General features: G+C 34.1%; 1 long non-coding RNA gene across 1 annotated transcript; it reads right to left on the bottom strand.

Moving 5' to 3' along the window:
* Positions 1-398: 398 nt before the first annotated feature.
* On the bottom strand, positions 399-15695 carry LOC143243765 (uncharacterized). Its single transcript, XR_013024754.1, has 2 exons — positions 15604-15695; positions 399-5267 (listed from the first exon to the last, which is right to left on the bottom strand). It is a non-coding gene; the product is annotated as an uncharacterized LOC143243765 (long non-coding RNA).
* Between the last annotated feature and the right edge of the window lie 1197 nt (positions 15696-16892).

The following is a 16892-nucleotide window of genomic DNA, read 5'->3' as shown; positions in this document are numbered from 1 at the left end:
GTGTAGAGCACATAAACTCCCAAGAAACTGGAAAACATGAACTAAAAGGTTACAAATAAATAGAAATTCAACATATCACTGCAAGTGGAGTTGAATAATGATAATCTATGGATATCAAAATACCTAGAAGGATTAGAGAACAGTGGTTCTAGTAGAGTGAAAAGAGGATTTTGGTTATTAACCAAAGAGTTATTGATTGAAGATTATGTAGCAGTGTAGTGTCAGTATTTGTTCTCTTTCATTTTTAAAAAGTTATATTAATAACACTGGTTATTTTTCTCATTTGTTGTTATCTACAAAACAGATATTATTCTGATTTTAATTTTCACAATAACAAAGTATCTCAAAAAATTACATTTCCAACTATTCTGTGTCACAATTTTAAATTTTAAGCAGCTTTGTTAACAAAAAATAATTTTATTCCAAATATCTGGTGAACAACAGGACAATAAAAACTTTTCCATACTATATTCTTGGATTTCTGTTTGATTACACAAAAATGTATATTAACAAGTGTATTCTATGAAAGAGTTTTCTGTATTTGTTGTTAAGAGTATCAACTGTTTAGGTGAAGAAAAATTTTGATCATGCACAACTTTTGCGTAAATGAATTAAACATTTTATACAAACATGAAATATATCTCAAACATAATTTTTAATAACACATAACATAATATAGTAGTTTAGGACAACATGAAACCTATTGCTCCATCTTGTTTGTCTCATCCTCTAAATTAAACTAAAACTATTTATGAATAAATTTTTAAAAAATCTTAAAGCTAGCCCTTATCATTCATATACTTTTCAAAATTTCTCTTAAAATTACTTTAAATTACTGCTTCCACATCATCAGGCAACTCTTCCAAATAACTACTACATTAAGAAAGTGAAAACGACTCCTATCCTGCAGAAATTTACATTTACGTCTCTCAGTCCTACCATTCTCACCATGAAGTACAAAACAGATGTTGCATCAACACTATCAATTTCATTAGTAGTCTTGAACATTTCAATCAGATTCCCTCTCACTATTCTCTTTTTTCATGAGAAAAACAACTGTATCAAGTGGCTCACATATTCAATTTCTAACCTGCATCAAATTCCTTGGCTAAATATGTGCTATATTAAAATCAAGAATGTTGGTGAAACAGGAAATTAAGACGTTGGAAAGGATGAAAGCAGAAGATTGGCTGAAAATATAAAAATAACAGTTTGGATTTCTTTAAATATATAAAGTGTAAACAAAATGCCAGGATGCAGTGGAACTTGTATATGATGATTACGAGATGAATGGGTTGTTAATTGTTTTTGCTTTTTATTCTGTTTCTACTATTGAAGATTTAAGCAGTATTCTACATTTTGAAGATGGAAACAAAGATGGCTGCATTAATTCTGGGCTAGTCAAGGCAAAATTTCGAAGTTTAAAGGAAAATAAATCTATTGGTTAAATAATATTTTCCCGAGGGTTTTGAAGGTGGTTAAAAACTGGATATGTCAGCCACTTGCTACTATTTTTTGTCAATCCTTCAGCATTGACCATGCACTAGAAGATTGGAAGTTAGCTGATGATGCTCCTCTTTTTAAAGGAAGTGAAGAATATTGTTTCAGTTATTATAGGTCCATTAATCTTATGTCAGTTATGTACAACTTTTTGGTAAGTCGCACAAAAGAAGCTTTGCAAAACCATTTAACAAAGTTTAGAGTTTCATTGGATTGTCAACATGATTTCACTAAGGAAAAGTACGGACTTACAAATCTTTTAACATTCTTGAAAAAAGGTTACTGTTGTAGAAGGGGACTCTTAACATTCTTTGAAATATATAGAGTGCAAATCATTTTCAATTCCTTAGGGAAACTTGCAGGCATCTATCAATAATGCATTTCAGGTCAGGTACCTATTCGTCTTCTTATAAGACGTGGATAATAATGCTATAATGAATCTCGGAAGAAACCCCTCATAATTTCAAACATTACAATATCATATTTCTTGGCAGTCAACGTGGATGGAATGTAGATTCACAAATGCCCTTAACATCAGATACATATGACTATTTGTATTCACAAAGCTATGAAGCATCATTCAGATGAACGAGAAAACAATTTTAAGATCAAGAAATTGTTACAAATCACAACGAATACTCAAGAGCATAAACATTCTTGCCATGCAGATTTTTGGTCAATTTTAGAAATTTATCAGTCTAGAAACATCATCACCGATATATGAAAAGTAATGAACATTATACATATTTATTCTCTACTCTCAGAAGATTTGGGTACGCAAAATATGCTGGGAATTGTGTTTGCCAGTAATCAGTTACTTAACTTTATACACATCAACAATTTGTATCTAAATTATAAATGTCGAAGTCACTGGATCTGTATCTACTTTGTCGAAATAAAATAAAGAATATTCTGAAATGGACTTACAATATGAAGGTTGAGGACCTTATTAGACAATGTGTGGCGAATATTGCATATGACATGGCTATTAAAAACGTAGACATATATCCAAACAAAATCTGTTATCAGAATTTGAATTTCATAAAGATATTAATATGTTTGTTCATAATTTTCTTACAAGGTGATTTAGTGTAAAAATGTTTTTACTAGATATGCCTTTTCACATAGATCAAATATCCAACTGATTTTTCAACAAAGATTAATAAAGGGTTTTAAAATGAAAATACTATCAGAAAGCATTACATTAATCTGTTTTATATAGCAGGTATGAATCTTAAATCATAATAGCCTTAGTTATAGATCATGTGATGATTTATACTCTAATTTCCTAGAGTTACTGCTAATAAATGGCTTCACATCATAAGAAGCTGTCACTACATAACATAATTAGATTTGATTTATTCATGCAAAACTGTAATTATTGTCAATGATTCACATCACTTCCTCTAATTATCTGTCATTTCATTCTAGCAAGTTAAATTTAATATCTAATTAATCAGGTTAATTAACTGTTTCAGCCATTATGCCCCAGTGGGACTTCAGAGTTCAATGACTCTTGTGCCTAATTAATTAAAGAGTGATTAATTAATTGGGTGGTTAATGTATACAAGATATGCAAATTGAGATAAATAACTGTTCCATTCTTTACACCTTTATGTCCTTGGGTGGTGTGTACTTACTTTTGGCTCCAGAGTCCCATACTAACCATTCCACTAGAAATCTGGTCTCGATAATTGTGGTGGGCAGAGCACACATAGCCCCTTTTGGGCTTAACTTCAAACATACAAAGAGTCACAGACTAGGTATTAAAGTATTGTCAATATTATAGCCTCATTTTAATGTGTAATAAAAACGTATTTCACATAGAGAAGCAAATTATTGATGATTTTTTTATTTTGATGGTTCTTAGGCCTTCTATAATTCATGAGATGTATCAGGACAACAACATTCTAGCCTCAATTTCTATAGGCTACTTCACTAGTGTGTCCTCATTTTGAGTAGCATGATATCCACATAATTGTCCAGCTGCTTCAGGTATGAGAGTGCCAAAAATCACATAATGTGGAATCAACTTGTGTACATGCGACTTGTGTCTCTTTACTCGGTATCATGTTACATGTGACTGGGACACGTGGATAGATTTTGCCACTAACCTTTGTGTTTGTGAATTATTCTTATCACCACATTTTCTTACCATGGTTGAGACACAACTTATTGCAGGTGTCTTTCTGAATGGTCCTGGTTACCCAATTTCATCTATATTCCCCTGTTTTCCGTGTTGTCCAATACCGTAAAGCATAAGTTAAATATTGGCCTTGGAAATTCCAAATTCTTGATCTGAATAAATTTTATGATTTGATGTGGGAATATACTGTGCAGGATAAGGCTGTTACATACTCTTCTCAAAAGTGATCATTTTAAATGACATCACACTACCTACACACCACCAAGCAATTTTAAAAAGTAGTTTTGATGCATTCCGTTCGATTGCAACTTCTTACGAGTTGAAACTGTCAAATGGCTGGCTGAGTTGCATATTCAAATTGTGAAGTATATGTATAAAAATTAACATTTACAGACAAAGCAATGGACTTGACAAGAATAATTATTACACTCTCATACATTTCTGGTAAAAAGGTGTCATAACAAATCGTAGTGCCTTATTCACTAACGCAAACGATGGTTATTTGCACCTTGCAAGAATGATACATATTATGTCATGTTTTCCTCTTGAAATTACTTCCTTTGTCATTTACTGTGCTCATTATAATACCAATAATTGACCTATACAGTAACAACTTTATGTAAAAGGCTTGAAGTTGATTTTAGATTTCACATGTTAACAAATTTATCCCAAACTTGGCCTTCATGCAAATGGAAGACAACATAAAAATTCACTTACATTGCACTAGGGCATTTGAAGGGCTTGTGGACAAATAGAATAGCTTTGATTGTCTCATCTTTCATGTCCGTTCTCATGAAAACTGATGTTTATATGAAGGTGTGACTAGAAACTTGTGATCTTTCACTCACTTCATATTCTTCACTACCAGAAGATGTAACCAGATGAGACATCGCAGCAGCTTTTTATGTCACAAAGTTATATTCTGAAACTTTATTTTCTTTCTGTTGCTCCGTATTAACTCGAATGACATTTTGTGATATTTTATTGTTCTTAACATTCTATTGTACAAGTGTTTCTTCTTCCGTGTAGAGCATTGCAACCTCTAGTTTTCAGACTGCTGTGGTTTCGGCTCTGTATAATTTATCAATCTCTCCATGCTTATATCTTTCTTGGGAAATTGTTGTGACATATTCCCCTACCCATAACAATACCAGTGTCATTACATTAATACTGAATATGACATATATGCTAAATAGATTGCTCATAGAGTATCAGTTCCCATCTGCACAAAAGTCAATGTATTAATATATGCAAATCCTTCTTGTAAATTGCATGTGTATATATGAACTATATATGTTTGATCGTTTTTGTCTGTTAATATAAAAAACCATGTACATTAGTATCACCTTGGTGGGGACTAAACAACCACCCTCTATGTTATACGAACCAAGAGTAGCATAAAGTGTAAAGTGCTGGACAACAGATCTACGGGTCCAAAGCTCGATTCCAGTTCTGCCAAAAGAAAAAGGAATACCGTGTTTCGAACTTTAGGACTATAGAGTTATTAAAATTGGTGACGATGAAGTCACACAGTTCGTTCAGGAGAGAACAGTCAAAGAGTTGGCGGCCGGTGTTGTTGAGTCGCGACTTCCACTCTGGCCTATCTAGCCTTTCAGTGTATCTGTAAACAAACAATATTTGTATTAGAAAGTTGCAAGGTACTAACTGAATCTACTCACTGACTCTGTGTATATTTCCATCATTACAAACCTTGTGGTCCCCCGCTAGTAAAGCGGTAAATCTATGGATTTACAATGCTAAAATCAGGGGTTCGATTCCTCTCGGTGGACTCAGCAGACAGCCCGATGTAACTTTTCTATATGAAAACACACACACACAATCCTTGTGCCAACTTGTAGTTTCTATATTCTTAATTTGTTCATTTGAATTTGTTTGTTTTGAATTTCTCGCAAAGCTACACGAGGGCTATCTGCGCTATCTGTCCATAATTTAGAAGTGTAAGACTAGAGGGAAGGCAACTGGTCATCACCACCCACCCGCCCGCCAAGTTTTGGGCTACTCTTTTACCAACAAATAGTGGGATTGACCGTCACATTATAACGTAACCACGGCTGATAGGGCGAGCATATTTGGTGTGATGGGGAGTGTTATCAGAAGCACATATAATACAAAGAAGCTTTGCACAAAATTAGTCAAGGGTTATCAGCGCTAGCCTTTCAAAATTTTAAAAGTAAAGCCGTAGTAAAACTTGTCGCTGGTAAAGGTGAGTCGCATAGATATCGGGGTTAGATCTGAAGTTATGAATTGTTACCTGCATAAATAGTATGATAAAACACAGCAGGATCATTTTAGGTCAACCCACACTATATGCAAAATGAAACAGTGTTAGCTAAAGATTCTTTCTGCTCAGCCTAAATCTATATTTGTACCCCAAGTTCTATAATTCTCGCTGTTAAGTATGCAAATTGTTCATGCATCAACAACGTCTGTTCTTGTCTGTCTGAAGCATTTAGACCACGAGTGTGTGACAAAGCATATAAATTCGTCAAACTGCCTTTGTATTTATAATCTCTCAAAGTAGTAACTGGGTGATAATTTGTAACCCTTCTTGTGGATTATTATTCTTTTTCACTTTAATTTTTTCTTTTTTTTCTTTTGTGATTTCTATTCTTACTTCCCCCACCTCTCTTTAGTTAACATGTTTGAGGACAACAAGGGACCTTTTGGTCCAACCCGGCTGTCCCACCCTCTAAAATAAACTAAATCTATTTAATAAATAAAGAAAGAAAATTTTAATTCCAGCCCTTCTTATTCATGTATCTATCAAGAGTTCTTTTAAATTAACTCAAATTTATTGTCTTCACAACATCCAAAAGCAATCCATTCATAGGTCAACCCACACAATATGAAAAACGAAACTGTCTTAGCTGAAAACGGTTTAACAACACTGTTAAGGTTATTTCCATTAAAATTACACTTATAATTCAAATTACGATAACCCACATGCATTATCTTGCATATATTATAACTGAAACCAATCTGCCATTTATTTACCCGACTCGTAGATGATCTAAATCTTTTAGTAAAGCAGCATCCTCTTCACAGTTAACAACACTAAAGACCTTAAGTAATTTATTGACCATTCCTTCATTTATGTCATTAATGTAAAATACAAAAAAACAAAGTTCCTAAAACTGAGCCTCAGGGTACACCACTTGCAACATTAATCCAATTTGACTGAACTTCATTTGTAACAACTAGCTGCTTTCTTCTGTCCGGTGCTCTACTATCTAATTAGTTAAGTTATTCCCAACACTTACAGTAACAAGTTTTTTTTACAAGCCGTTTATGTGGCACTTGTAAAATGCTTTCTGAAAATCAAGATCCACCAAATCTACATCATTTACCATCATCCACATATACAGCAACAGTTTCAAAACATATCCATATATCTGTAAGGCAAGATTTTTCTTTAGTTAACTGTCCAATAAAATTCTAATCTTTGTTAAATGACTTTGAAAAATATCTTTTATCAAACTTTCTAAAACGTTTCCCACAACTGGTGGAAAACTGATAGGTCTATAATTACTGGGACAACTTCTGTTACTTTCCTTGAAGATAGGAGTGATATTAGTTAATTTCCAATCTGTTGGTACTTGTTTGTGTATTCTGGAATTTACAAATCACGACACTTACAGTTTATTTGTTTTTAAGTCTTGTAGCCGTTTGGAATATCAATACCGTCATCATCAAGTATCTAACTTTAGAAGAAGCTAATCCCTAGGCTACTAAGCAGAGTTTAGTTAAAATATACTTGACTAAACATAAGAGACTGACACGAACTTGTTTCACTATGAAATAAAAAACAACAACAAAGGACTTATTCACAGCTGAACAACAACGAAAAGATGTTTCCTTTATATGAAAGACTGGATCTTCAGTTCTTTTGACAGCAATAGAGGAGCTAGACAGGTTCACTTATATACAGGGGCACTTCTGGGTTCAACTGATAAGAATTTGAACCCAAAATGAAATGAACCACGTGCTAACTTCTTGTTATTTAGAAAGTAAAATCACTTCTTATTTCACAGTGTACAGTACACATTCCTCGCGACAAGAAAAATTAGTGAATTGGTCATATGCAGAAGTTAAGTACCTTTTATAGGCTTCACCATACTCTGAACAAGCATTGTTCATAGCTGGGGCACATCGCTGGCCCTTAGAGTGGACAATCTGTCTCAAAATTTAAAAAAAAAAATACCTGAAGATCATTTTAACTACTGAAAAGGTTAGAGCTATAATATCTGTGTTGCATCAACAAAATGTATAACTTACTCTAAGCCCTATGAGATACTGAAAATGTTCTACGTTACTCTAAACGGGAAGCACCAGACCAGTAATAGTGTTATATTACTCTAAGCGCTATGTGATAGCAAAACTGTTGTGTTACTCCAAACGCTGAGCACAGGACTAGCAATACGTGTATGCTACTCCATGTTATAATTTTGTTCAAAAGTAAACACAGCTGTCCCTAACGTTGAGCTGATAAAGTAACAGGAAGGCAACTTTTCAACACCACCTGAATATTTAGATTTTATCATCACTTTAATAAAGCACCCACACCCTATTTTTATGGCAATGTGTCACGAACTTTGAATTCTCGGATTCAATCCAAAGTAATAACTCATTATTGATGATCTAATACCTTCAAATTGTTAAAAACTTTGAACAGTACATATTACGATCCCAAATCTTTCGATGGTGTAAGAGAGAAGATGTAAAATCATGTTACATAGTGATTTAATAGTTTACACTCTTATGCAAATTAATTGAAACAAATGGTCATTTTACAATATTTCCAGCATGGCGGCTGGTGCAGGCTCGTTGGACCCGCTGATTTTCTTTGTCATTTTTTCACACAGACGGCATCATTAGCTGGGTTTCGCAGTACAGTCGATCTAGTTTTGGGATATATCACGAAATTTTCAGGAATATTATGTCATTCGAAATTGCATTAGAAGGGAAAGGAGACCAGTCAAAAAACAAGTTGTTACCAACTCAATGATGAAAAAACGGTATCAATGAGGTCTGAAATGGATGCAAGAACAATGGAGGAAGGTGTTATTCAGTGACGAGACTTATTTCTTCATACAAAGTTAAAGAAATCTGCATGTTCGCAGATCTCCAGGTGAGAAACTTCGAGAATCTCACATTAATCAGTTTGTAAAACATCCCTTGTAGAAGATGTTTTGGGGCTTTTTCAACTACTATGACGTCGGAGGATTACATATCGTAAAAAGTATGATGCGAGGACCACTGTACATCGAAGTTTTGCAGAGAAGAATCATTCCAGATCTGGCTCCTTGCCACACATTGAAACTTGTGAAGAGTTTTATGACTACAATGCGAATAAAGCTGCTGGACTGGCCTGGAAACTCTCCGGACTAAAATCCTATTGAAAATCTTTGGGCGATTTGTAAAGAAAGACTTCAGGGAAAAGACTGTACTACAAAAGATAAGCTAATTGAGGTGTGTTTCCGTGATCCAAAATTAGTAAAGATTGCAATCAACTCGTGGACTCGATGCCAAAGAGTATTAATGATCTTCTGAAAAATAAAGGTGGTCATTATCATGTATTAATTTGTGAGTAATATTTGGATTCTCAGAAATAAAACGCAAAAACTTGAAGAAATTGTAATTTTCCGTCTTGTTTCAATTAATTTCCACAAGGGTGTATATAATGACAACCAGAGGAACTAAAAGTTGCATATCTGTTGGTTTTGATAGATGTCTTAAACATCAGTGTAAATATGGAATGCGAACTTTAAACACCCGGACTCACTGCCCAGACACGCTATTCTCTATCCCACTTCTTTGCACAGTTTTAATCTTACCTAATGGAGAAAAACAAACCTATACGTGTATATAGCGACGTAACTTTGGTTTCACAAATGTGGGGACCCACCTGTGGCACAACAGTATGTCTGTGGATCACACGGCTAGAAACCATATTTCAATACCCATGATGGGCAGAGCACAAATAGCCCATTGTGCATTTTTGTGCTTAATTCCAAACAATCAGTCAATAAGAAATGTGGAGACATGTTCATCTGTAACAAAAAATGCAAAGAAGTGTAGCCCATAAATGTATACAGGGACGTAACTTTGGTTTCAGAAGTATGAGGGCATGTCCCCCACGGCTACCGTTGAAAATTAAGCATATACATGTACAATTCACCTTTCACTGTCGTTATTTTAGCACAGATTTGAAATAATTTTGTTTATTGGCTCGTTACACACAGACCCAAGAAAGCCTAGTGCTGTTTCAGGTTTTAACCCATTTCGAAGTTGTTGTTTTTTCTCTTATCAATTCTGACGAGGTATTACATGTTTCTACCATTTCTTTCCCCCTCCACATTTCTTCAGGTTCTTTCTTCTATAAATTTCGTGTCGTTTCTTGTTTGTTCTATTTTGAAATTTCTATAATCCTGCTAATATCACAAATGAGCGTTTTTAAGGTAATTACTTTGAGACATTTCAGAGAACAAATTGAAAAAAAATGTTTTGTGTAAACCTTCGTCTTTCGCTGGACTACCGGCGAATTTACATCACTCAAATCTGGAGTTCGATTCTTCACGGTAGAAGGAGAGGAGAAAGGGGAGGTTGAACGTTTATTTTTTAAAGTGAATTCAATAGTTCGAGTCTGTGTTGTTTTCTTACTTTTCACATGCATCTTTAACAGAAAATTGATGTTTTTATATACAGCTCAACAATCAATAGCATCCGAGCTTTCCACAAGCTGGCCCAAAAAACCTATGGTTGCCTCGTTCCACGCATTGAATCTAATGACGTCTCTCGCGGCTGTGAAAGCACGAACCAGGGACGGCTGTTCCTGAAAGTGCTGCAGAAGTCTCGAGAAAATGTTATCTTTCTCAAGAGTTCTGTCTGCCATGACCAGAGGCGAAGCTAGATTTTCAGCGCCCGGGGACAAAGTCAGTTATCGCGCCCCCTCGTGACGAAATGTAAGCCATAAAGGGGTCCATCATGCTTTCTCGGAAATTTATGAGTTTTAAAACATGAAAACCTGCATTTCGTGGTGTATTTTTAGGGTATGAAGGAGATGAAAAATTAAATAATTGAGGCAACAATGGTACTTTGAAGATATAATTAAGTAACAGAGAAGGAGTGAATCAGAAACAAAAATGTATATAAAAAATTAATGCAGAATTATTTTATACTAAAATAATAGTGAAATATAATGTTGCAAAAACTTAAAACATTACTTTGGATATAGTGAACTGAAAAGTTAACATAAAGTAAAAGAAATAGTTTGATATCATGCTTTGGATGTAATTATGTAACTTCAACGAGAAATTCTTCTTGCCTTTGCTGCTGCTAATTTATCGATTAGTTACTCAAAATTTATGCTGTCGGTAACCTCTTGCTCCTAAATAAATTCATTCCTAATTATGTAACATCAATTTTGCGCCCCCACCCCCAATGCAGCGCCCGGGGACAGATGTACCCCCCTAGTTACGCCACTGGATGTACATGGGTAAATATCAACCCAAAGCCTCTTGTCGTTCGACGTTTTGGCATTCCACGTCTTGTTGAAACTTACCCAAATTTCAAATTCCATCAGAAATCGTAATAAAAAAATACGTGCATTACACTTACTGATGTTATAAACGTTGTGGCAGAAGACTGCGGGGCGATGTTTGTGTGGAAAAAAGTAGCATCGACAGTAAAATTTGTAATATATAAACACACTTTGAAAATTAACGTTTTATTAGTGAAACAATAACATGCAAAGAGCTTATATCTACTTTTAAATGAAATTTTTCGAATGCTTCTACAAAATTTAATCATATTAAGTGATTTTTTTTTGTATTAATTACACATATACTTTTAAACTAAATGTTAGCATTTCATCTAAAATAATTTTTGGTTTCAATGACGTGAAAAGGAACGTGCAAGGTTTTAGCAGAGCTGGCCCTAGGCAAAATTGTAGGCTGTGCTGAACTTTGTATTCTGAGCCCTTGCCTGTCCCTGAAAAACTGACAAGAACTTCTAATTGCAATGTCGATTTAGGCGCACGTCACCCACCCCCAAAGCTGGCCCTGAGTTTTAGTTTTTATCTTGTAACATTCAACAACACTCTTATTTTTCTTATATTTTGACAATGGGCACTGGTATTTCTTACATATAGACAGTGACACACAAAGTATGTTTGGGATTTGTACAAAGACAGCAGAAAACCTATGAAGGACCAAAACAACAATGAAATTTCCATTCGCCAAAACAACAACAAAATAATTATCTTACAGTGCCACCAGTTACTCAATAATAGTAATGCACATCATGTATAAGTGCTCTCTGACAACTTCAGGTAACGTTGAAATTTCTACGCCTTAGTAAAATGAATTTTCTATACCATTGAACACTGCCATAATAAATTTTGTGTCCAGCGTATTTAGACCTTTCAGGTATTTGTTTGTTTGCAATTTAGCACAAAGCTACACAAAGGGCTGTCTGTGCTCTGCCCACCATGGGTATTGAAAAACCGATTTCGAGCTTGTAAGTCTGCAGACACATCGTTATGCTACTAGGTTCGTCTTTCAGGTAAGTTACTAGTATTTGTTTTTGAATTTTGCGCGAAGCTACACGTGGGCTATCTGCGCTAGCCGCCCCTAATTTAGCAGTGTAAGACTACAGGGAAGGCAGCTAGTCATCACCAACTCTTTTACCAATGAATAGTGGAATTGACCATAACATATAACGCTCCCACGGTTGAAAGGGCGAGCATGTTTGATGTTACACGGATTCAAACTCGCTACACTCAGATTGCATGTCAACTTGCCTTAACCACCTGGCCATGCCAGGTTAGCTTACTAGTAAACATCTGCTGTACTACCAACAAAAAGGCCTAGATGGTAGTAGAGATTAATACTCGCTGAAGAAATGTTTATGCATGAGTGTTAATTTTCGAACTCGAGAATCAACCTGTTTTCATTAGAAAAATAAATACAAACAGGGATGTCAATTTATTTCCAAAAAAACAACAAATACATTGAAATTAAACCGTAACTTGGACATTTTCACTTTCAATAAAAATGACCTAACTTTAAAAAATCGATAGATTATAACAGGGTTCTGACAAAAATCATACTGTCCAAAAGACCCGTGGCAACAATCAGAAGATTGTCTGGCTGTTGGTTCCGTAAGAATCACAACACTCAGCCATAAGTGCGATGTAGTGGGTGGTTCAGTTCTTTGTTTATTCAATAGAAATTATTCCTGAAGTTGATATTATATCATTATACATAATTTAGTACGAAATTTATGTTGGTGTTATAGATTTGTGTATTAATACACAGTTGATAGAATGTAAACATGGAGGTTGGCATAGATACTTGTAACCTCCTCACTGAAATCTGTCTGTTCTGAGCACATGGTTACAAAATCTTAAACTTTTTATGCTAGTTTAAACATCTGAGAACCATTTTGAATCAAGTGCCAAAAGAACTTGATAAGATTTTTCACCTTATTTACATCATGGTTTGTTTCAAGCCAAATTTGTTTCAAAGGTTGTTACATTTTCTTCCTAGGGCTTTTAGTCTTTTGCCCTGTCAAAGTCTCCATCACATGGGAAATGTGTAACTCATAGTAAAGGTTTTCCAAATTTCTTATAAATTTGGCAATCGCTCAGTTGTCCTGACGTGTGTCAGATAAAGCAGTATCGCAACAAACTATCATGACCTGACCTGTGATATCATAATATTCAAGAAGACTGTAAAGGCCAACTCCTTACTCATGACCTTTGAAGAAGGTATTTGATTGTTCCTAGAAATACATAAATTGGATCAAAGAATGAAGAAGTAGCACTAACTGCAAGCCTCTCAACACCAAATATAATAATTCTCTCCTCCTCCAATTTCCTCACTATATTTGTGGCAAAGTGAAGATCAATATTATCGCCCTGAATTTTACTTTACATATCTTCTCTGATGCCTGTACTTCAGATTCTATTATTCCCCATTTCTTTCTTCGAACATTTGACCGAGAAAGACTGACATTATTAATATTCACTCCACTGGATTCAATTATTACTAGAGTTTTCTTTGTTTTAAGGAGAATGATATTCTTCACTGGAACTGTCACTTTCACCAGTACTTTTATTTTCTTCATGCGGGCATAAACATCATCATCTTTTGTCTGAGTTGTTTATTTAAACTGGTCTCCTGCTTTTCTTTTTCATTTTGAAAAAATAGATTTGCTGTTTTCTCGTGATTCCACTATTTCACCTTTTCCTCCAAGATTTTTATTCCCTTTTTACTCTTTTAGATCTTCTCGTCAAATGTTTGTCACATTCCAAAGTCACTACTTTTTCCCTCTCTACAATATTGTAAAAAAAGAATGTCTTCTTCCTTATCTTTACTGGATCTGAAGCTGTCATTTTTTACTATTTGAACTACAAGTTTGGTTCCAATGTGAATTATTTGTCTACTTTGTCAAAAAATGTTAGAGTTTTCTTAGAAAATGTATAGTGTTTCTATTGGAGTGTCTTACTTCTTTTAAGATCCGTATATTTTTTAAAGTAGTTTTCATTTTGCTTCTGATTGCTTTTCCAGACAGAATAAAACCTATTTTAAACCTTGCCAACTCCCACAAAACTGTTATCTCCTCTACAAGACAAAACTTTGAATTGCCTATGGCTGATTCACATCTACCATCTTTGTCTTGACAGATCAGGTCATTTGAATTGCATTCTTGTGGACAGGCAATTTTCTCTTAGATTGACTTGTACTTCAGTTTTTGAACATGACAACTAATCCACAAATACTTCTTAATGATAAAACCTAGAGTCAGCAATCTGTTTTGTAGTAACTGGACTATAAAGTGGTATAGGAGGAACATTTCTTTTCTCTCTGAATATCTGGGTTTGGATAGCCCATTTTCATATTTTTAGGTTGCACATTTATTTTAAAGTTAAAAATATAAGTTAGCTTGCTTATAACAAAAAAAATTAAAATGGTATAGACAGTACAAGTACAATCAATAAAATTAACAGTAATATTTTATGAAATACTTCACTAACTTATAATCATCATAGAAGGGCAAATTATGGCTTTTTAGCATAATTGTGTGAATATAAATGGCAATCTACACGATTCCAAAGTCGGGTTCCATTTGGGACACCCTAGTGGATTTTTTTATTTTTGTAAAAGAATTAAATTTCATGTTGTCTAAAGATAAGGTGATAATTTTGAAGACATGCCCTTTTAGCAGCGTGTTCGTTTATTAGTCTGTTTTCGAGAATAACTGGAAGGATTTGGGAATTCGTTTGGCATGAATAATCATGTTAGTTTTGTTGCAGGAAGCTCAGAAAATGTGGCATTATCATTATTATGATATAAAAGGCTGTTAAGTGTATATGTAGTTAAATTATTTCGAGAGTAAATATTTTATCATTGTTTAGTGTTGTTCGTAACATGATATTTACAAGCAATTAATTATAATTATCGATTGTCACGTGAAATTTATTGATGTCTAGAATACAGCGCACAGACGATTAAGTAATAAATATAAATAGTGAGGAATAAATTGAAAAAGTACACAGACAGACAAAGACACAGCAGACGAGAAGTTACGAAAATGAATTAAATAGAAAGCTAATGGTCGTGGAAGGCCTAACGGTTGATATATTATCGTATGTTGAAATAAAATTAAAAAGAATCATTTATTTCATCAAAGAGAGTTCTGAGCATATATTTATATTGTTGATATTTTAAAATCAAAATTTTAGCTCAATTTCCCTATAACGTATCTTAAAAAGCCATTAACCGACCTAAGCCTTACCGAAAGAATCGGACTTATGGCGAGATAGAAGAGAAAAAATTATTTTATTACAAAAAAATTGATGAAATTTAAAAAATATGATGTTAAGTATAATATTAACAAACTATAAATGAATTGAATCTCCGCAGCAAACTTACCAGTTTAACTTCCTCTGAAGATTACAACTTCCGTCAATACAAAAAAGCACCAACTATAAAGGCTTAACTATCAACTAGAGGCTAGACAGAGATGAAAAAAAATCTTCGCCTGCAAGTAAAAAATATGAAAAATCCAGAAACTAAAGAACCAGTTTGTGAACTTTCAACTCAGTGAACCTCACACTTCCGCCCTAAACAAATGTGTAAACTACGCAATAACTCCTTTTACCATCCCAGTATCAGATTTAGAGAACAGCCTTGAAGATCTCTGCAGAAACGTAATAATAGAATAAATCGCAAATTCGATCAACAAAAACTATTCCTAGTCAAAGACTATAAAAAGAATCCACGTCTTATTCAGCTGTGGACAAAGAACAGCCGTCAGAAATATTTAACATTCCAAAAAACAAGAATAATGAGCAATTTCTCTTCCCCACCAAAAGCAGGTCGATTAATAAATTTCGTAGATTAATTTAGTAAAATAGTCTTCAAAAATACTAAACAAAAGAAAACCTATAAAACAAAATTGGACATCAGAAGAAAAAAAAGGCCTAAAACCTTTTAGGAACAAAGAAAATATAATTTCGTAGATTAATTTAGTAAAATAGTCTTCAAAAATACTAAACAAAAGGAAACCTGTAAAACAAAATTTGACATCAGAAGAAAGAAAAGGCCTAAAACCTTTTAGGATTGTTTGTTTGTTTGTTTTTGAATTTTGCAGAAAGTTACTCGAGGGCTATCTGTGCTAGCCGTCACTAATTTAGCAGTGTAAGACTAGAGGGAAGGCAGTAAGTCATCACCACCCACCGCCAACTCTTGGGCTACTCTTTTACCAACGAATAATGGGATTGATTGTGACATTATAACGTCCCCACGGCTAAAAGTGCGAGCGTGTTTGGCGCGACGGGGATGCGAACCCGCGACTCTCAGATTACGAGTCGCACGCCTTAACGCGCTTGGCCATGCCGGGCCTACCTTTTAGGAACAAAGAAAATATTGTCATTGAAAGAGCCGATAAAGAAAATTCAATCGTTATTTTATCAACCAAACTGTATTATTCCTTAATGGTAAGTATATTGAATGACACATTTAAGTTCATAAAGTCAAACACTAGCATAAACCCAATATACAAAAAAAGAACTAGAAATTTACTCAAAATACAATTAAAGGAGAAAAACTATTATATTTAAACTATAATAATTATTTTTTTGCATACAAACCAAGCGAAAACACCAATACCATACCTCCAATTATGTACCAATATAACTTTCCAAAATGCAACTTTAATA

Source organism: Tachypleus tridentatus, unplaced genomic scaffold (assembly GCF_004210375.1).
Source record: "Tachypleus tridentatus isolate NWPU-2018 unplaced genomic scaffold, ASM421037v1 tig00693290_pilon, whole genome shotgun sequence".
NCBI lineage: Eukaryota > Metazoa > Arthropoda > Merostomata > Xiphosura > Limulidae > Tachypleus > Tachypleus tridentatus.
This window is presented reverse-complemented; position numbering and strand designations above follow the sequence as displayed.